The sequence below is a fragment of the Miniopterus natalensis genome, chromosome X (genome assembly GCF_054644295.1).
Source record: "Miniopterus natalensis isolate mMinNat1 chromosome X, mMinNat1.hap1, whole genome shotgun sequence".
Taxonomy (NCBI): Eukaryota; Metazoa; Chordata; class Mammalia; order Chiroptera; family Miniopteridae; genus Miniopterus; species Miniopterus natalensis.
In genome coordinates this window covers 73,753,407-73,776,404 of record NC_142103.1, presented here as the reverse complement: position 1 = coordinate 73,776,404, position 22,998 = coordinate 73,753,407, and the positions used below count along the sequence as shown (strand labels likewise).

The 22,998-nt window shown below is 39.5% G+C and overlaps 1 pseudogene; it reads right to left on the bottom strand.

The window, feature by feature from the left end:
* Positions 1-4,578: 4,578 nt before the first annotated feature.
* On the bottom strand, positions 4,579-21,574 carry LOC107541343 (large ribosomal subunit protein uL1-like; annotated as a pseudogene).
* Between the last annotated feature and the right edge of the window lie 1,424 nt (positions 21,575-22,998).

Here is a 22,998-nt window from a genome sequence, read left to right as displayed (position 1 = left end):
TGAAGAGATGAAGTTATTACGTAGGAATTTTATGCTGGTTAAAGAAAGCAATTTAAGGTCTCAATGAAACTGAAAAAAATGATGTTTTAGGAGTAAGAGAATGAGAGAGTTAGAAGGATAGGAAGGTGTGATCAGACAGTAAGATATTCAAGTTCAAAATTTCAGAATTAGAGCAGTTCCAAGTGCCAACAAAGTCCAGGGTGTGGTTATAGTTGAAGCAGAAAAGGAGCTCACCAGAATTAAAGAGAACAAGAAACTGTGGGACCACAGGTCTAAATGGATTAGTGACCGTTGAAGTTCCTTAAGGATGACAGTGAGACTTGCATGAGAAAGGGAGAGATTAGGAGTGAGTTTTAATGTCTTTAATGAATGTGGATGAATGACCAGGAGGTTTTTTACATGGTATTGAATACTTGTTGAAGATATGAACCTTAGAAGAGGAGAATTTTTACAAGACAAGTAATTCTTTAGAAGCAACAGTAGAGAATTGGAAAAGTAGTTGATACTGTTGCCTATGGCACACTTCAAAAGGACTTAAGAAGTGATGTTCTTAGCTGAGATCATTCGCGTATTTGTTCATTCATTCAATAAATAATTATAAATCAGGGACTATATATCCTGGTCTGTGGAGACAGTGCTACTTTATGCATATTTTAATGACATAATTGTTTAAAAAATGACCTCTGTCATTCTCAAAATGTTCCAGTTTGGATAAATTACATGGCCACTTTAGTTATAGAGCATTTATGGCCTGGTTGAGAAGAAAGATCTTTGTGGCTCCTTATTCTGTATTGTGTTGTATTTGATATTCTGTCATTTATGTGTTTAGGATGGCCATTCATCTGTTGGGCATCTACCAAATTCTAGTATCATCCAGCTTTATTTCTCCAGTTGTTGAAAAAATATCAGGATACACAAGCCTGACCCTCAGATATGTCCTGTTCATACCATTTCCCTGAGTTAGTAATCCTATGAATAGAGAAACAGCCTGTCATGGCTAACACTCTGTGAGCTCTGTTTTTTAAAAAATATGTTTTTAGCTTGGCCAGAGTGGCTCAGCAATTGAGCATTGACCTCTGGTCCAGGAGATCGTGGTTCTATTCCTGGTCAGGGCACATGCCCAGGTTGTGGGCTTGATCCCCAGTAGGGGGCGTGCAGGAGGCAGCCAATCAATGATTCATTATTGATGTTTCTATCTCTCCCTCTCTCTTCCTCTCTCTGAAATCAGTAAGGACATACTTTTAAAAAAATGTTTTTAAACCAGTCCATTAACAATACATTTAGCAATATGGAGCTGGATTAACATAAAACACACTAGTCGATAGTTTGTGAAATACCTTTTAAAACATTTTTGAAAGTTAAAATTATATTTGCCAATTTCCAATATTGGAATTTCTTCCAGTCTTCATTCCCACTTACTCTCCTTCCATCTCCGAAAAAAACCAAAACACATCAGTTTCACTCCTTCCTGACCTTGTATATACTTAATGTTTGAAACTTAAATAACTTCTCTATTTTGCTTTCTTCCTTTGGAGACTTTGAACCTGCTATTTTCTTTGCCAGGAACACCCTTCTATCCCCTTCCTCACTCTCTCTTATTGCCCTGTTAATTCCTACTTGTCCTTCAGTCCTTACCTTAGCCCTCATCTCCTCTCAGAATCTTTTCAGCTTCCAGGAGGTATAAAAGTGTCCCCTCCTCTATGTTCCTATAACACAATATGTTTTACTCCATGAAAACCCTTATCCCATGGTTGTAATTGTGTGTTTAGTTGTCTGTGTCTCTCACCTGGCTCTGAGATCCATGAAGCCAGAGACTGTGTCTTGTTTATAATTATATCCTCAGCACCTTGTACAGTGCTTGTTACAAAGCAGGCACTCAATAAATATATCTTGAGTGAAAGAGTGACCAAAATGTCTAAACCAAGTGGTTTAAGACATTGCTTTGCAACTATGAATATACAAAAGAGATCATGAAGCTGAATATTTTAAATGAGAACTAATGTGGAAAATCCAAGCCTTTTGGTAGCCAAATTCACTTACTGGAGCTTTTTTCCCCACCCACATGGAGATCTCCTTTGAGAGAGCAAATTTAGTACCATGCTTCACTTACGTTTCTCACAGCCTCAAGTAGCATGAAATACATAGAAGCATCTCAAAATTTACTTTTCAACTTGTAGATGATGCTAGAGCATCATTTTGGCTAGATGTTATTGATGCTTTTTCCATTTAATTAATTCAGATAATGAGATGAAGAGCCCATTTCTCTCTTGCTGTGATGGCCCAGCCTTTCTTCCAGGCATTTTTCTCTTTTTTCAAAAATCACCCATTTCAGGATCTATCAATTTCCCATTTCCTGGAGATGGGGGTGCCGGTGAGGAATTGCATTTGGTTCTAGGGTCTCTTTGTCCCTATTCTCATTTCTGGACCCACACAGAGAGCATTAGTGACAGTATGAGGATGAGCACAGATTCATGGCCTAAAAGCCCAGATCCCACAGTAGTTCACTGGGCAAATGCCTCTCTTTTCTGAGCCAGTGTCTTTATCTGTCAAGGGGAGGACTCAATTAGCTGATTCCTTAGTTCTAAAATTTATCTGATTCTTTCCTTTGTAGCTTCATTTCTAACCACGCAATATGTAGCTATCCCTGGGGCCTCCAACTTATGTCAAATTCTGTCACGCCTCTGACTTGAATCTTAGCAAATATATCCCTGGGAAGCATCCCAGTGTATAAATTATTAATGTTCCCACCACACAGTTTCTGTGTGAATATTTACTTATATTACTGGGTATCTAATCCTGAAAACAAATAATGATTTGAATGGTTTACCGATGTTTTCTATTCCCCTCAGTGATTCTGTACATGTCTTCATTTCACCTTGAGGATTGTTCAATTATTTCTCCCCTGTGAGACTATGACACTGAACAGCAAAGAAAATGTCAACATCTGAATCCCACCTTTAATGTTTTGCTACTATTCCCTTATAGATTCTTACATTTTCCCTCTACTCTCTTATCCTCCTCCAGCCCAGATACCCTAGTCATTCCCACATCTAGTGGTTTGTCTTTTGCTCTCCCCACTCCATAGCTCCAGCAGCTGTAGCCACAGTTCTGCTGAATGTGGTCCTTAATATGCTCACTGATCTGGCTATTTCCTAGAGAAAAAACCCTTCCAGATATCTCAGCTCTGTACTATGGGGTTTGATCAGCAGCTGCTGTATCCTTCACCTTGTCTCTGGACCTTCTCTCTGGTCTTGGCTATCTAGTATTGCACTGATTCTCACCCTTCCATAAGTTCCTCTTATCCCTCTTTCCCTCCCTCTTACTTCCCCTCTCCTTTCCCACAACAGTTGCTGCAGCCTTGGTTCCAACCAACACTTTTTTCTTTCTTTTTTTTTTTTTAAAAAATATCTTTATTGATTTCAGAGGGAGGAAAGGAGAGGGAGAGAGAGAGAGATAGAAATCAATGATGAGAAAATCATTGATGGGCTGCCTCCTGCATGCCCCCAACTGGGGACCCAGCCTGCAACCCAGGCATGTGCCCTGACAGGGAATCAAACCCCGATCGCCTGGATCCTAGGTCGATGCTCAACCGCTGAGCCAAACCCGGCTGGGCAACACTTTCTTCTACCAATAGATTGGAGAAACTTTTATTCCCTCAGAAATCCTCTGAGCTAACCACTCTTTATCACCTCTACTGGGCGTGGGTGCCACAACATTGATTTAATTAAAGGTGTCAAGATGATTTGACTTTGGGTGGTGGGCACACATGAAGTACACAGATCATGTATCATAGAAATGTACACTTGAAACTTATATAATCTTATTAACCAATGTCACCCCAGTAAATTTAATAAAAAATAAAGAAAAAATAAAGGTATAATAAAGTCAAGCTGCAGAAAACACTTAGAATGGAAATTCTCTGGCTTGCTACAAATCATTCTCTGTACTGCCTTGCAGATTGGAAACAGGGAGATTGAGTATATGCTTCATTTCTTATTCATAATAGGATTGGGGGGTGCCCACTTCAAGTAGGATACGCTTTTCTATAAACAGGGGTGTCCCAGCCAGTTCAGTGGGGGCCCTGGCATGATACATTCAATTTCAAACATGTGGGAGAGCCTAGTTGAATGTAACTGAATGGCATGCAGCAAGGTATTGGCATGTCAGATAAAAGTGCCTTTAGGAGATACAGTTTGGACCAGTCTCCTATCTGCTCTACTTGGCTATCCATTTAAACCAACTACCAAACATTACTGAAACTCTCCAACAAAATGACATGGCAAATGTTGATGACATGTAGTCATCTAATTTGTCAAAAAAACAAAACAAAAAACAGGCAACAGAAGTGAAAGGTAAGTTGAATAGTAAGAGGGTAAGGGATTGTATTTATTTTGACCACCCATATCAGGGCAAATAAGCAGGTTTGTTGCTGTAAGGAAAGGGAGTTTTCACAAAGCTTGCTTTGGTCTAGAATATGCTTTCACTCCTTATCTTGAGTCCGTGCAGTTCAGAACTAGAAAATGTGCTTCTCCTCCCCTAGCTCCTGCTCCACCACACAAACAAATAGGTAACTGGAATCTATATATGTTCCAGTTTCCTTAAAGGGAAAAACTCCATCATGACTTTACTCTGGCATTCCTCATTGGCATAGTACTCATCCTGGGCAGTAAACAGATCAAACTGAGGAGAAATTTCAGGCTCTAACACTAATCATTGTGCATTTCTCTAGGATAGGGTTGAGAGAATTAGTTGTGGGTTATCTCTGAGAAGACTGACTATGCCCTTGCCAGATTTATACACAAGGCTGAGCAAGCAGTTTGTGACCTCTATGCCCCTAGGCTGCCGTGCGCCCACCTCTCTGACCTTGGGGTAAAGCAAGAGAAGAAAAAAGGTAGTAAGAAATGCTGATTTCTCCTGCTGGCTCCAGATCTCTTTTCCTACTCTCTATCACACCTACCCCAGTCAGTCACCTTCACAGGAAAAATTTGTGCTAATGGCCTGGCAGAATTGGGAAGGCAATGCCTCCTTCTAGCTAGCTAGACCTAACATAGTGGAAGCAGCCTAGTGTACATGATTTAAGAGACAGATGACTTGTGTTTAGATTCTGGCTCCATCATTTTCTTTGCTGTGTTGTCTAGGGCAAATTGCTTAATTCCTTGTATCTCAATTTGATTATATGTAAAATAATATGGTAATATTAGAACCTACTTTATTGGGGGTGTTGAGAGGATTAAATAACTTAATACATGTAACATACTAAGAAACATGCTTTGTAATTCATAAGTACTATATGAGAGTTTGCTACCAGTATTCCTGGAAAGAGCACTGAAACTGAAGTCAAACTGATCTTCACAATTTATAAGTCATTTCACCTTCCTGTCCACAGCATTATTACCATAAAATCAGAGAAAAGATTTGTATCACATGATCCTTTGGAGGACTGAATGAAATAATATACATCAAACATCTGGCAATTAAGAGGCCTTCAATATCTGGGGAATTCTTTTTTTATTCCCCATTTTTACTTCTTACAAAAACCTATGCTTTAAGCCCTGTGAAATCTCATGTTCTTAAGCTTCAAGATTCTTTTCTTAACTTGCTTTCACTAAGAATTCTAAGATCAAGTGATCTCTGCCAAACTCTATTATTTATTATACATATTATTTATTATGCATCCATTGGAAAGGTACTGCAGTGACTGCTGAATGAGGCTATGTCACCTACTCTGAGTAACCTTCCCCAACATCCTCCCTTGTCCCCCCAGTCATATCTTTTCTCTACGCTCCCACAACATCCTATGCATGTTTTTACCTTTATTACAGTTTGTTGAATGAGTGAGTGATGAAAGACAGAAAGACAAAAAGGAGCTTATCTCAGGTTCCAGAATATGCAGACATCACACTGCCACTAATGACTAATAGAACTGATGATTAAGCAGCACTACCTTGCCTAATTTCATCCATAAACATGGTTCATGTTTGTTTCTGTTGGATTTTCAAGGTGAAATTGTGGATTAAGTTGGAAGCTGATTCTTATTAAATAGATACTTATAGTACCTATTCCTTACCAAGCACTATGCTACTAGGCACACTGGAACTATAAAGATAAATAACACACAGTTGTTCCTCTCAATTAGCTCAGATTCAAGCTGGGAAGCTGAGAGAGACATGTGAAGAGAAGCCTAAGGATACCAGTAAGTGGAATGTTGTGGGGAAGAGTGTGATCTTGGGGATCACATGGAACTCTGCCTCCTCAACTTACTAGCAATGAACAAATCACTTACCCTTGCTGAGCCTCAGTTTCCTCATCTATAAAATGAGGTTGTTAAAAAAAGAACTTAGCTCTGGGCTTCTTGGGAGAATTAAATGAGATCATGCATTGCTTAGCATGATACCTAGGTACACAGTAGGCACTCAGTAAGTGTTAGTCACTAGTGTCAAGGGTTTGATTTAGACACTGAGAATTCCAGAGTCAAGAAGCAAAGAGATCAACATGGGCTGGAGATCAACTTGGTGAGACTCAAATTTACAAGGTGAAATTTCATTTAAGCCTTGATTAAGAGCGTTATAAAAGAATGGGAAAGGACATTCCAAGCAAAAGATATGGTATATGCAAAAGTGTGTTGACACAGGTACATATTCAGGATGAGTGAATATATTACTGTGAAGGAGGCAGTTCATACAAGGGAGAATTGGGCAAAAAGAGAAGGAAAAAAACTCAAGAAAGAAAGTACATTTAGACAAGTTATTTAACCTCTTTGTATTCCAGTTTCCTCATCTTTAAAAGTGACTTTCCCTGGTTTTCTTCTATCTTGTCCCAGTCCCATTCAATCTTTCTAGAAGGCATTGTTTTAAGAATTTTATGTGAAATAATCCATTTAATCCTCACAATGAACTGATCATAGGGATGCAATTATACTTTTTTTTCTAAGTGAAGAAACTGAGACAGAGAGGTTAAGTAACTTAATGAATGTCACACAGGTAGGTAAGCTGTAGAGATACAATTTGAGCATAAGCAATTTTTTGTGTTATTGGTTTTTTTTTGTTTTGTTTTTTTGTTTTTAATTTGGAAGCCAAGGGGAAAGCAAACAAGATGTCAGTTTACTGAAAGAAAAATGCTTACAAATCATGGCTGTCAGTTTAGGCCTAGTTTGTCTTGGCTGATGCAACTCACTAATTACCCTATCTTGTAGCAAACTGAATAATAATAATAATAATAGCTGCATCAAAAAACATGAAAGTCTTATGAGCTAGGCACTGTGTTAAGTTCTTTATAAGCATAAGTTATTGCCACAGAAACCCTAAGAGGTAGGTACTGTTATTCTCCCTAGTTTACAGAGGAAGAAACAGAAACAGAATTAATTTATCTGCCCAAGGCTCACATAGGATAACTGAAATTTGAACTGAAGCAGGCTGGTTCCAGATACTGCTTAGTCATAAGACAAGAGAGTTAACAGCATAGGGGTTGGACTTTGGGGATACCTTCGAAAGAAACCTACTAATATGAAAGATGACAAAGCTGGTTTCTCATTTTATATGACTGTTCTGGTTTCATAGTCCATTTCCCTTCCCTGATTACACATCTGACATTCCCTTGTCTATGTACCTGAGGGCATCTTAATATGTGTCTCACATGAATAGTCTTATAGGAGACAAGCATATGCGAGGGGATCATCTCTACAGGAGATTGGAAGCAGCAAAGAATCAAGCCACAGTGCCACATTAGGCACCTGCTTGGCACCTCTTTAATACCTACACATTGGGGTTATTGTAAATGGTCCTGGTAGGTTGAAAGCTTTGAAGGGTATATGATTGTGGTGTTTATTTTTATTCCCTAGTGCAACTGCTTGTCAGCTTTATAAAGACAGCCTGGCAGCATTCAGTTGGTATCTTATCTTTACAAGAATAAAGGAAAAGACATCCACTACTTTTCCTCTTGTTGGAATAATTAGGAAGAATAGTTGGGGAGTAGTTTGAGGTTCATATTTACCCAAGAACCTTAAAGTCTGGCTATCTGCAATCCATGTTATTGTTCTGTTATATTTTGTTTAAGAAGCTTGAAAGGACACACAGCCCATGGCAGAACAAATAAACAAGATCTTAGGTTTGTTAACTAGTAACCTCAGGGAAGAGAAACACTTTCTTTTAGTCCATTTTGTATTTGATCGCTGATGTTTGAACCATACTAAGGGCCCCATGACACTGCTTAGATGACTCCTACAGGCCTATCTCTCAGTGATGTGAATTATGAACCTTGCTATAAAGTTGTAAATTGGTTCCATTATTTGTTTTCAACAAATGATTTTAGTTATGAAGTCCATTATCACTTGGATCCATTGAACAGAAGCTATAGTTCTTTAATTATTCAGTCATGTATCACTTAATGACAGGGATATGTTCTGAAAAATGTGTTGTTAGGTGATTTTATCATTGTGCAAACATCATAGATTTGACTCACACAAATTTATATGGTATAGCTTACTACACACCTAGGCTATATGGTATAACTGATTGCTTCTAAGCTACAAACCTGTGTGGCATGTTACAGTACTAAATATTGTAGGCATAGTACAATGTATTTGTGTATCTAAACATATCTAAACATAAAGAGTTATTGCAAAAATGTGTTATAAAAATAAAAAATGGTGCAGCTATATAGGTTACTTACCATGAATGGAATTTGCAAGACTGGAAGTTGCTCTGGGTGAGTCAGTGGTGAGTGGATGTGAAGGCCTAGGACATTACACTACTGTACTATACACTACTGTAGACTTTATAAACACTATGCTTAGGCTACACTAAATTTATTTTTAAAAAATTCCTTCTTTTGGTGCATGGAACGATGCCCAACCAACTGAGTCCCCAAAAGTTCTTTCTTTAATAATTAATTAACCTTAGTTTATTATAACTTTTTTACTTTATAAACTTTTTTAAACTTTTTTACTGTTTTGTAATAATGTTTATCTTAAAACACAAACACACTGTACAGCTGTAGAAATTTTTTTATATACTTATTCTATAAGATTTCTTTTATTTAAAATTATTTCATTTTACTTTTTAAACATTTTTGTTAAAAGCTAAGATACAAACATACACATTAGTCTAGGTCTACACAGGGTCAGGATCACCAACATCAAAATCTTCCACCTCTACATCTTGTCCCACTGGAAGGTGTTCAGGGGCAAAAACACACATAGAACTGTCATCTCCTATGATAACAATGCCTTCTTCTGGAATACCTCCTGAATGACTTGCCTGAGGCTCTCCTTGAGGAGGTGTCACTCTTTTTAGAAGTATGTCCATGGTGGTTTGCTTGATTATTTTTCATCATAGATTTGCTTTTAAGCAGATGATGCACCATGAAATTCCTTTCTATTAAGGAAAACCTTTCAGAGTTTGAGTCAATGTTTTCAAACATTTCAAGGAGTTTGTTGAGGTCTGCCAAAGCTTCTGCTAAATTCTTCACTGTGAATTTTCTTGAGGGTTCTTCTTTTTCTCCTGCAGGTCCCTTTTCTCTTGCTTCTTCTTCAGCTGTGTTCCTGTTTCAGTTCCAACAACTCATTAGTCAATTCCTCAGAAATCACCTCTAAGAGCTCCTCAATGTCATCCTCACCCATACCTAGGTTAAAGCTGCTTGCCATCTCAACCATAGCTTTGTTGATTGTTGCAACTTCCTCACCCTTGGCAAATCCTTTGAAAGCATGTATAAACTTCTTGAGTATCTTCTTCCAGATACCATTCATACACTCTTTGGTGGCATCACCCTAAGCCCAAGCAATGTTCTTGATGCAGTCAGAGATGTAATTCTTCCAGAACTGCATCAGCGTTTTCTCAGTGGTCTTCCTCAGTTGCAGCAATAGCCTAGGCAAAGGTCCTCCTCAAGTCAGAGAACTCAAAATATGCAACAACTCCTCTATCCATTGGCTGAATGAAAGAGGCAGCTTCAGAGAGAGAAATACCACTTTAATGTTGGGATGTAGATTACCAGTAAAAGGGGCATGTCTTGGAGCATTATCAACAAACAAAATCTTGAAAGATATGTTATTCTCCAAACAGTACTTCTCCATTTCGCTGCCATAGCAACTCAGGAGGATATCTTGGAAGAGGACCTGGGTCATCCATGGCTTGTTATTGCTCCTATAGTACACTGGCACCGTGTGTTTATTGATATGCTTGAAGGCCCTGGGTTTTCACTGTGCCAGATCACAAAGGGTTTCCATTTGTAGCCTGAAACATTGCCCCCAAGTAAGATTGTTATCTTGTCTTTAAAACCCTGAAACTTAGCATTGATTTGGCCTCCTTGTGAATGAAAGTCCTTTCAATCATGTTTCCAGAGTAGGGAGGTTTCATCCATAATTTGTCTGGCAAGTAATTCTCCTCCACAATCAGCTTATCTAGAGTTTCCAAAAAGTCTTTAGCTGCCTTCACATCAGCATTCACAGACTCACCACTCACTTTCACATTATGTAATGCATAATAATTCTTAAATAGTTTAAACCACCTATAACTAGCAGTGAATTCATCACCATAGTTGGGTCTATCTTTTTCCCCCACATCATAAACAAACTTTTTGATTTGGCTGTGATCATCATGATGCAGAGAGGGATATGCTTCTGTGTCTGGTCTTCAATCCTGGTCATTAACAGTTTCTCCATGTCTCATATAGGTCCTTCTTGAATTTTTGTTAGTTTTGTTGCCTTCAATGACAGCTTCAGTCACTTTGTTTTTGTTCTTCAAGATTGTAGCTATGGTGGCATGGGACATGCCTGACTGAAGAGCAATAACCAATCACTGATTTTCCACTTTGAGTTCCTTAAACACTTTTAATTTTATTTCCAGGTCAAGTGATTGATGTGGCCTCTTCCTGGAAACATTAGCAGTAGATTTTGTATGCTTAGGGACCATGATGAACAAAACAACAAGAGATTAAATCAAACACAAGAGAAAATGCTGCAATCAAGAAATGCAGTAAACATGAGTTGTATGGATCTGCTGTCAGCATAACACGCTATACTGTTTTACTTTTTTTTTAATAAATAGAATGAGTACACTCTAAAATAATGATAAAAGTGTAGAATAATAAATACATAAAGCAGCAATATAGGCATTTATTATATATCATTATTCAGTTTTAGGTACTGTACATAATTGTATTATTATTCTTTTATGTGACTGGCCACATACAAGGTTTGTTCACACCAGCACCTACACAAACACATGAGTAATGCATGTGCTATAATATTATAATAGCTATGAATTCACTAGGTGATAGAAATTTTTCAGTTCTATTTTAATCTTATGGGACCACTGTCATATATGGGGCCCATCACAACTAAAATGTCATTATGTGGTGTATATGTATTAAGAAATACATGACTATTTTATTTCTCTAATATACTAATTTGCCCATATGTAAAGAAAAAAAACCACAGTATTCTTTTTGATCTGAAAACACTCATAGATTCTTTTTTTAAAAATAGTAGCTGTATGGTTTATTAAGCCAGTTCTTTTTGAGCAATGACACCAGGATATTGACATCTAAGTGAATGTTGCACACAAGCTCATCATCTGTCATCTTCACGTGGCCAACAGCCACTGCCAGACACAGCACCTTCTTCATCTGAAACTTGATTGTGGATTTCACTTCATCAATGTTGGCCAACATGTTTTCATTGTGGGTCAACAAGGACGAGAACTTGCCAGCCTTATTTAAGGCTTGTGCCCAGGATTCCTGGGATCTGCTGGATCAGAGACTTTGAAGCGAAAGAGGCATCATTCTTCTTGACAAATTTCTTATTCTATTTTTTAAATTTATCTTAAAAAATTTTTAATTTATTTTTTTATTGTTCAAAATATTACAGATGTCCTTTTTTCTCCCTGTAGACCACTTCTGCCCCACTCCTCCACCCTCCTCAGTCCCTCACAACACTATTGTCTGTGTCCTTGGGTTATGCATATATGCATATATATTCTTTGGTGAAACTCTCCCGCTGCCCACCATCCACCTTCCCTCTGGGATTCGTAAGTCCCATGCTTCCATGTCACTGAATCTATTCTGTTCATCAGTTTGTTAAGTTCTTTAGACTCCACATATAAGTGAGGTCATGTGATATTTGTCTTTCTCTGCTTGGTTTATTTCCCTTAGCATAATATTCTCCAGGTCCATCCATCCTGTCCTAAAGGGTACAAGATCCTTCATCTTTACAGTTGCATAGTATTCCATGGTGTAAATGTCCCACAGCTTTTTATCCACTCATCTACTGATGGGCACTTGGGGTTATTTCCAGATCTTAGTTATTATAAATTGCACCCTTATCGACATAGGGGTGCATATATTCTTTCTGATTGGTGTTTTAGGATTCTTAGGATATGTTTCTAGAAGTGGGATCACTGGGTCAAAAGGCAGTTCCATTTTTAATTTTTTGAGGAACCTCCATACTGTCTTCCATTGTGGCTGCACAAGTCTGCATTCCCACCAGCAGTGTATCAGGGTTCCCCTTTCTCCACATCCTCGCCAGCAAGTGTCATTTGTTGATTTGTTAACGGTAGATATCCTGATAGGTGTAAAGCAATACGCATTGTGGTTTTAATCTGCATCTCTCTGATGATTAGTGATGTTGAGCATTTTTTCATGTCTCTTGGCCATCTGTATGTCCTCTTTGGAGAAGTGTCTGTTTAGGTCTTTTGCACATTTTTTAATTGGACTTTTTGTTTTCTTCTTGTTGAGTTGTATGAGCTCTTTGTACACTTTGGAAATTAGCCCTTTATCAGATACATTCTTGGCAAATATGTTCTCCCATACTGTGGGTTTCCTTTGTATTTTGAAGCTGATTTCTTTTGCTGTGCAGAAGCTATTTAGTTTGATGTAGTACCATTTGTTTATTTTTTTTCTTTTGTTTCTCTTGCCCTAGGAGACGTATCAATGAAAATTCCACTATGTGAGATGTCTGTGACTTTACTGCTTGTTTTCTTCCAGAATTCTTATGCTTTCATGACTTACATTTTAAGTCTTTTATCTATTACGAATTTATTCTTGTGTATGGAGTAAGCTGGTGAGCTAGTTTCATTTTTTTGCATGTAGCTGTCCAATTTTACCAACACCATTTACTGAAGATACTGTCTGTACTCCATTGTATGCTCTCCCCTCCTTTGTGAAATATTAACTGACCATAGTAGCATGGGTCTATTTCTGAGGTCTCTGTTCTGTTCCATTGATCTATAGGTCTCTTGTTGTACCAATACCAGGCTGTTTTGATTACAATGGCTTTGTAGTACAGTTTGATATCTGGTAAAGTGATCCCTCCAACTCTATTCTTCTTTCTGAAGGTTGCTATGGCTATTCAGGGTCTATTTTGGTTCCATACAAATTTTTGGAATATTTGTTCTAGATCTGTGAAATATGCTGTTTGTATTTTAATAGGAACTGCATTGAATCTAGAGATTGCTTTGGGTAGTATGGACATTTTAATGATATTAATTCTTCCAGTAAATTAACATGGTAAATTCTTAACTTGTTTATATCTTCCTCTACTTCTTTTTTCAGTGTCCTGTAGTTTTCCTAGTACAGGTCTTTTACATCCTTGGTTAAGTTTATTCCTAGGTATATTATTTTTTTAGTTGCAATGGTAAATGATGTTTTTTTTTTTAGTTTCTGAGAGTTCATTGTTGGTGTATAAAAATGCTGTTGGTTTCCGGGTGTTAATTTTGTATCCAGCTACCTTGCCGAATTCATTTATCAAATCTAGTAGTACTTAGATGGAGACTTTAGGGTTTTCTATATACAATATCATGTCATCTGGAAACAATGACCGTTTTACTTCCTCCTTTCCAATTTGGATACCTTTTATGTTTTCTTTCTGTCTGATGGCTGTGGCAAGGACTTCCAGTACTATGTTGAATAAGAGTGGTGAAAGTGGACATCCCTGTCTTGTTCCTGGTTTTAAGAGAAATGGTTTTAGTTTTTAACTATTGAGCAGGATGTTGTCTGTAGGTTTGTCGTATATGGCCTTTATTATGTTGAGGTATGATCCCTCTATTCCCACTTTGTTGAGTTTTTATCAGATATTGATGCTGGACTTTGTCGAATGCTTTTTCTGCATCTATTGATACGATCATATGATTTTTGTCCTTCATTTTGTTTATGTGATGAATCACATTTATTAATTTGCAGATGTTATACCAGCCTTGCATCCCTAGAATAAATCCCACTTGGTCGTGGTGTATGATCTTTTTAATGTATTGCTGGATCCAGTTTGCTAGTATTTTAGTGAGGATTTTAGCATCTATGTTCATCAGGGATATTGGCCTGTAATTTTCTTTCTTTGTAGTGTCTTTATCTGGTTTTGGAATTAGGATGATGCTGGCCTCATAAAAAGAGTTTGGGAGTTTTCCCTCCTCTTGAATTTTCTGGAATAGTTTGAATAGAATAGGTGTTAATTCTTCTTTGAATGTTTGGTAAAACTCGCCTGTCAATCCAGCTGGTCCAGGACTTTTGTTTGCTGGAAGCTTTTTGATTACTGCTTCAATTTCCTTAGTTGTTATCAGCTTATTCAGGTTTTCTGCCTCTTCTTGATGCGACTTTGGAAGGTTGTATGTTTCTAGGAATTTGTCCATTTCCCCCATGTTGTCCAATTTGTTGGCATATAGTGGTGAAAATTTAGGAAATAATAATGAACTAAAATGTAAAAAATAGAGAAGCTACTGGGAGACAACATAGGCAGAGAAAAGATTCTGAAAGAAGGGCCAGCAAAAAATTAAGGGAGAGAATAGGAATAGGATAATAGTTGAAAATGAGAAATAAAAATACTATAAAGAGAATAAGAGAAACTAACAATTGAACAAAAAGACAGGAAGACAGAATGGAGGATAACAAAAGGATAAAAGAAAAGAAGAAAAAGAAAAAAGAAGAAAAATCAAAAGTAATGCCTGTGGATTGAGAGGAAAGAGAGATATAAAGCCTGGGCCAAAAGGGAGTCCAGTAAGAGATCTGGGGGAAACAATAAAGGAAAGCAGTAAACTTGGTTATAATGATAAAGTCTCAGTCGTTAAGTAGGGATATCAAGAAAGTCTTGATAGTAGAAGCAAGGATAAAAGTAAACAAAGCAAATAAACAAAACAAAACAGAGAAACAAAACTGAAAACAAGGTAAGCAAGACAAAATTCTTTTCTAAAAAAATTTTAGTTAAAAAACATTAAAAAAAATTTTTTTTTTAATTATTGTAAAATTTAAAAAAGAAGAAAAAACAAATAAATTTCCCCCCTTTCTCTTCTTCCTAAGGGAAAAAGAGACAAAACAAACAAACAAACACACAAACAAAAAACAAAAACAAAAACAAACAAGAAAAAAGACAATCAGGTGAGTTTCTTCTGGGCAGCTTATGTTGTTTGAGTCTCTTTGTTTTGTATGCTGATTTCCGTTTTTCTGGGAGGTACTTATGTATCAGCCAATGTGAGGGGCTGTTTAAGTTTGGCTCTGGTTTCCTTAAGTAGATAGCTGACCTGAGGCTTTCCTTGGACCACCTCCTCTTGTCAGATATTTTGCAACTTTGTAGTTGCCTGGTGTTACTCCAGAGTCTTCTGTAGAGTTTTTTAGGGTGCAGGATGGCTAGTGTAGCTCAGGATATCACTCTCCTTAGAGGTTTTGCTGTCAGGCACTCACTGTGAGTGAGTTAGTCTCTGCTCCACAGCCAGCTCCTCAGTCCATACCCTGTCCTCTGATTCTAGTTCCCCGTGCACTGGCCTGCTGCAGTTTCAGATTGATTTCTGTCTGTTGCCTTTTCTGTATATGCCGTTTTAGCAGCCTGGGCTCAGTGGGTTCAATTAAAAAAACATTCCGGCCCAGCCGGGCGTGGCTCAGTGGTTGAGCATCAACCTAGGATCCAGGCGATCAGGGTTCGATTCCCTGTCAGGGCACATGCCCGGGTTGCGGGCTCGATCAATCACTCTCTCATCATTGATGTTTCTATCTCTCTCTCTCCCTCGCCTTTCCTCTCTCTGAAATCAATAAATATATATTTAAAACAACAACAACAACAAAAATTCCAGTAAGCCCTTTGCCTGCCCAATCTCCATCCAGGTTTTTCAACACTTCCTCCAGTTCCAAAACAACAGTCCCTGGGAGTCTTATTATTGTAATGTTCTCCTGTGAGCTGCTCTCCCTTCCCCCTTAAGACTGTGCCCTGTGGGGGTATCTGGGGCATCAGTGAGCTGGACCAGCCCCTTCCTGTTGGGGGTGGTGCTCCCAGACTGCAGGAGAGGCAGGTGAGCTCCACCCCTCCCTTCCCAACTCTGGTTGGCTGGTTGCACCAGGCAGGTCCCTCAGACAGTTTACTGTGCAGACACCAATCCCAGCCTCTGCTGGTTTGTCTATGTAGTGCACGCCTGGAAGGTGGGAGCCAGTTCAGCAATCAGAACTCAAAAAAATGCACAAAGCAGCAAACAGGACCCAAAGTCAGCTCCACGCAGCTCCCCGCACCACTGGTCTCAGCAAAGCTGGGGCTACTCCACGCGCTGCCATGGTGCCCCTCATGGCTGGCCACAGATCCCAGAACCTCCCCACTGGTAGCTCAGTGCCACCAGGACGCCCCTCAGGGCTGGTCACAAATCCCAGCTTCTTAGCACTGGGAGCTCAGGGCGGGAGGGCTCTCCTGCCCTTCCCATGCCACGCAGATTCAGTGCTTTCTGGGGCTCAACACAATGCCTCACAGGGAGGCAGAGGGTCCCTATGTGCAGCTGCTCAGTGCAGTCCTCTGGTCCCTTACTGCTCGGGTGCCAAACGCTTTGGGACAGCTTTTCCTATGGTTGGCACCCTGAGCGTTAGACACCGGCCTCATCCACCACTAGAAGCTTTGTTTCGCTAGGAAGGTGTTGTCCCCTCCTCGTGGACTCACCACTCCCCTGGGTCCCTCTGCCCTCTGTGTGGGGCGCTCCTTTCCCTCTCCTCCACTCTGGGTGTGAGATCCCAGGTTTTGGATGCCTGTCTGCACTCCCGAGGGGAAGAAGCTTTTCAGCCTCCAAGCCTCAAGGCTAAGAGCCCAGTATAGGCTTCAGGGGTGGTCTCCCCTTTTCTATGCCCCCCCTCTCTTACCAGACTCTATGATGATTCTTCAGTGCTCCCTACTCGCACTCAGTCCACTCAGGTATGTTTCTCTGGTTTTTGCAAGCTGGCTATGTAGTATTTTAGGAGTAAAATACTGTGGCTGGGAGCAAGGGTGCTCTGATGCTTCTCATAGTGTTGCCATCTTCCCCCTCCTCTACCCTATGCCTTTTGATTGGACCATTTATTCCATTTACATTTAAGGTTACTATTAAACTTATTTAATGTCATTTTTTCCCCCTTTATGCTGATATACCTTTTTCTCACTATTTCTTCTTCTTAAAGCAGTCCTTTTAGCATTTCTTGCAATGGTGGTTTGGTGGTACTGAACTCCTTTAGTCTTCTTTTCTGGGAAGCTCTTTATTTCAACTTCAATTTTAAATGATATCCTTGCTCAAGCAGGTTCTTGCTTTTCATTACATTGAGAACTTCATGCCACTTCCTTCTGGCCTGAAGAGTTTCTGTTGAGAAATCTGCTGTTAGCCTTATAGGGGTTCCCTTGTAGATCACTGCTTGTCTCTCTCTTGCAACCCTTAATATTCTTTGTCCTTAACATTTGCCATTTTAATTATGATGTGTCTTGGAGCAGGTCTCTTTGGGTTCCTCTTGCTTGGAACCCTCTGTGCTTCCTGAACTTGTGTGGCTTTCTCCTTCACCAGCTTAGGGAAGTTTTCTGCCATGATTTCCTCCACCAAGTTCTTTATCCCTTACTCACTTTTCTTTCCCTCTGGGACCCCTATGATGCGAATGTTGTTTCACTGCATCTTGTCCCAAAGTTGCCTTAGACTGTCCTCATGCTTTTTAAATGTTTTTCTTTTTGCTGCTCTGTTTGAGTGCCTTTTTCTACCTTGTCTTCTAAGTCACTTACTCTATTCTCTGCTTCTTTCAGCCTGCTTTTAATTCCTTCCAGCATATTCTTGATATCAGATATAGTATTCTTCATTTCTGCCTGGTTCTTATTCATCATATTTAGTCTTTTTTTTCATGTTTTCACTAAGTCCCTGGACCTTTCCATTAAATGTCTTGTGGTTCTCATTAACTTACTTGAGCATCTTTATAACCATTACTCTGAACTCTATTTCTGATAACTTGCTTAACTCCATCTCATCGAGGTCTTTTTCTGGCAATTTTTCCTTTTCTTTATTTTAGGGGGTTGTTTCTTTGTCTCCTCATTTTGATGGCTCTCAATGTTTGTATCTGTATATTAGATATATTTGCTGCCTCTCAGTCTTGTGGGGTTGTATTTTGTAGTCTATGTCCGGTGGAGCCCAGAGGTGTGTTTTCCTTATAATTCTGAGCTATTTGCTCTAACCTTATCCCTTTTGTGGATGTCCCTTTTGTGGCTTTTTGGGGGCTCTCCTGTTGTGATTGGGTCAAGATTGTTTTTGACCCATTCTTGTGAGGACTCTCCTCTCACGTTGGCTGACTGTGTGGCTCAACCCCAACCTTGTGAGCTGTTGTACAGGTGCTGTCAAAGCAAGACAATACACAACCAAATTGCCAGGAAAGAAGCAGGATCATACAAATATCTTGACCACCACAATGAAAACATTCCAAGTGAAAGTAGTATTGAGAGAGTGATGTGAGAACACAAATGCTAAAGCAAAAAAAAGAAATAAAAAAAAAAATACATAGAGAGAGAAAAGGATATTATTACTAATAGAAAGAAAAAAAGAAAAAACAATAACATAAAATAAAAAGTAAGAAATAGAGAATCTACTGGGAGATAAAAGGGGCAGTGAAAATATTCTTAAAGGAGGGTGAGCAAAAAATTAAATGTATAGCATAAGAATAGAAAAATAGTTGAAAAAGGAAAAGTAAGAATACAATAAAGAGACAAACAGAAATGAACAAACAAACAAAAAACAGGAAGATGGAAGGCAGAAAAAGAAAAGAAAGAAAGAAAAAAAAAGTTATCGCAATGGAGGAAGAAGAAGAGAGAGATAAAGCAAGGGCATTGAGGGTGTCCAATAAGAGACATGGGGGAAACAATAGAGAAAAGCAGTAAACTTACTGGTTATAATGATAATATCCCAGAAATTAAGCAGAGAATATCAATAAAATCTTGATAATAGAACAAAAACAAAACAAAGCAAAAAAAGAAACAAGCAAAGCAAAACAAAATTTTTAAAAAATTAATTCAAAGATTTAAATATTAAAAAAAATTAAAAATTTATAAAGAAATTTTTTCTTTCCTCTTTGTTTTCTAAAAAAAAAAAAAGTCAATCAAATGAGTTTCATCTGGGCAGCTTATGTTGTCTGAGGCTCACTGTTTTGTATGCTGATTTTGGTTCTCCTGGGAGGTACTTGTGTGTCAGCCAATGTTAGGAGCTGTCTAGGTTTGGTTCTGGTGTCCTTAGGTAGTTGGTTGATCTGAGGGTTTCTGTGGACCACCTCCACTTGTCAGCTATTTTGCCTTCCCCTTGTGGTTTCCTGGTCTTACTCTAGAGTCTTCTGAAGAGTCTTTAGGATGCAGGCCGGCTAGTGTAGCTCGAGATATTGCTCCCCTTACTTAGAGGCTTTGTTGTTAGGCACTTACAGTGGGGAAGTTAGTCTCAGCTTCAAAGCCAACTCCTCACTCTCTACCGTATCCTCTAATTCTAGTTCCCCATACAATGGCCTGCTGTAGTTTCAGATTGATTTTAGTGTGTTGCCTTTTCTGTATGGGCAGTTTCAGCAGCCTGGGCTCAGTGGGTTCGATTAAAAAAAAATTCAGGTGAGCACTTTGCCTGCCCAGCTCCCAGCAAGGGTTTTAAGCTTTTCCTCCAGGTCCCAAACAACAGTCCCTGAGTATCTTATTCTTGTATTGTCCTATGAGCTGATCTCCCTTCCTCCTCAGTAGTGTGCCCTTTCTGGGGATATCTGGGGCTTCAGTGAGCTGAACCAGTATCTTTCCTGCTGAAAATGGTGCTCCAAGCCTACAGGAGAGGTAGACCTGCTTCTGCCCTCCTGTCCCAGGTCTAGTTGGCTGATCACATGGGGCACTTATTTTAAACTCTCCACTATGCAGACATAAATTCCAGCTTTCACTGGTCTGTTTCCCCAATGCAATCCAGGAAGGTGGGCATCCGTTCAGCAATCAAAAACTCAAAAATGCACAAAGCAACACACAGGCAGAGAACCCACCCTGCAAGGTCCCTTGCCCCCACTCATTGGTACCAAGCAAGAGAGGTCACAAAGACAGCCTCATGCAGTTCCCCTGCACAGCTGAACTTAGTAAAGCTGAGACAGCTCCTTGCCCACTATCCTAGATCCCCTCAGAGCAGTTCAAAAATCTCAGATTCACCCCATCAGCAGCTCTGGAGGCTGGAGTGCCAATCTTCCCCGCTGGTGGCTTCAGACCCTCTCTGGCAGTGGGAGGGCTCTCTTCCCCTGACTCACACCACACAGTTCAGATGCTTTCTGAGATTTTATATAATGCCTTACAAGAAGCCAGAGGGTCCCTGTATGTTATTGCTCAGTGAAGCCCCCCAGCCCTTTTCTATTCAGGAGACACACACTGAGGGACAGCCTTTCCTATAGTCAGCACCCAGTGTGAAAGACTCCTGTTCACCCTGCCATTAGAAGCTTTCTTTCACTGGAAGGAGCAGTCCCCTCCTTGCAGGCACACTGTTCCCCTGGGTCTTCTGCCCATTGTGCACGAGCTCTCCTTCCTTTCTCCTCCACACCAGGTTTGAAATCCCAGCTTTTGGATGCCAGTCCACACTCCCAAGGGAAGGAAGCTCTGAAGCCTCTAGCCTTAAGGCCCCAGAGCCCAACACAGGCTTCGGGGGGACTCCCCCTTTCTACGACCCCCCCCACCTTACCAGACTCTATGATTTTTTCAGTGCTCCCTACTAGAAATATGTTCACTTAGGTACATTTCTCTCATTTTTCCAAGCTGATTATGCAGTATTTTTGCTGTAAATCAAGTCTGTGGCTGGGAGCAATGGCACTCTGCTTCTTGTCACAGTGCCACCATCTTCCTAGATCTAAAATTTATCTTTATTGTTAAAAGTAGTACAGATGCCTCCCTTTTTTCCCCATTGACCCCTTCTACCCTACGCCCACCCCTGCCCCATGCCTTCACCACACTACCATCTATGTCCATGGGTTATGTATATCTGCATATATGTGCTTAGGTTAATCTCTTTCCATCCACACACCCACCCCTGCCTTCCCTCTGAGATTCAACAGTATGTTCCATGTTTCTTATTCTTGTTGATTTTCTTTAACACCTCAAAGTCCATGTGGGGACAGCCATGGCCTTGGCCTCATTACAGTGCTTCTGGTCCCCCAGAACACATACAGAGAACTTGGGATAGTGAGTGGATTAAAGCCTGATGGAGCCTGAGAAACGTTTGTCCTTCTGAGGGTCATAGTTCTTCAAGCTGATCTGTAGCTCCACCATTTCCAAAAATTTCCAGCTCTTGTGTTGGTTCCAGTGTAGGACTTTCTGCACCACCTATTAGAAGATGTCATGGGTGGCTTTGCTGCTCATGGCTCCTCATGTTCCCAAAACTTGAAAAGCCAAATATTATTTCTGTAGCAATTATCACAGCTTCATTCCTTTCTCCCCAACTGCCAGTATTTCTGGATATAGGGGAGTGAGGCATAGGGGAACATTAGAAAGCAAAACAAATATAGTCCCTGCTTTCCCCTAACCAGAGCTTATAGTGTAATAACAAAGACATGTATTAATTATTCACACAGGCAAATCTAAAAGTCCAACTTTGAAAAGTGTTGGGAAGGAAAACTTCCACATGCTGTGAAAGAATAATATGAAGGCCTAATTTAGACTGGCAGACCAAGTAAGGCTTCTCAAGGAATTGCTATATAGTAGAAATCTGAAGAATGTATATAGGAGTTAAGTAGGTGAAGAGTGAAGAAAAGGAAGAACACTTCAAGCTGAGCAGACTGTGTTTCCATAGGAGGAAGGGTTGAAAGGCTAGTGTGGTAGAATGCAGAGAGTAAGGGGTATACATTTTGAGGTATAATTAGAGATATAGTAGGGTACAAACCATGAAGTCCATGTTAAGAAGTTTTTTGTTTTTTTTTTCTAGAAACAATGAGAAACCACCAAGGGTTTAAAGTGTGGGTAATACAGTCAGATTGGCTTTCATTAAGGTCACTTTACTGCAGTGTGGAGTGGACTGATTGAAGGTGGATAATATGGATGCAGGAGGATATTGAGTCCAACTGAGAGATGTTGGTGACTTGGACTATGGAGATAGCAATGGAAGCTAGTATGGCAGGGGAGGAGTGGGTGAATTCAGGATATGTTTGTGGGCTAGAGCTTAGATGATTTATTGATGGCTTATATGTGGGAATGAAGAGGTAGGATGTGTCAAAGAAAATTTCCCAGGTTTTTACCTGGTGCAAATGAGTAGGTGGTGGTGTCATTCACTGAGATTAGGAGTACAGTAAAATGACAGACTATAATTTGAAGGGGAAGGTAATAATTTCTATACACACATATGCAGAGTTGTGTATTGCTCTACATTCAAGTTGGTTGAGAGTACTAACAGGGGAGGCCATATAAACTGAATACTTCTATCACCTGCTATAATAGACCCTCATACCATCTCTATTATATGGCTCTATCTAACATTTTCCATCCAAGCCATTCACCTCAGCAATTACCCTTAAATATACCCAGGGCAATTCTTGCTTTAATGCTCCAGCTCTTACTGCCCAGGATGCTTTCTTGTCTCATCCGTAAAACCCTTCCCAGAATCTTTAAGACAGAAGGCTTTCTCCATCTGAATTCTAATAGCATTTATTGTCTGCAACACTCATTTGACATTTATTGATCACAAACTGGTCATTTCTAATTTACAAATGGTTTGAGTCACAAAGTTCATTTATATGTCAGTTGTGTGATGTACAGAATTCATTTTTCTATTATCTTTTATAAAAAAAATC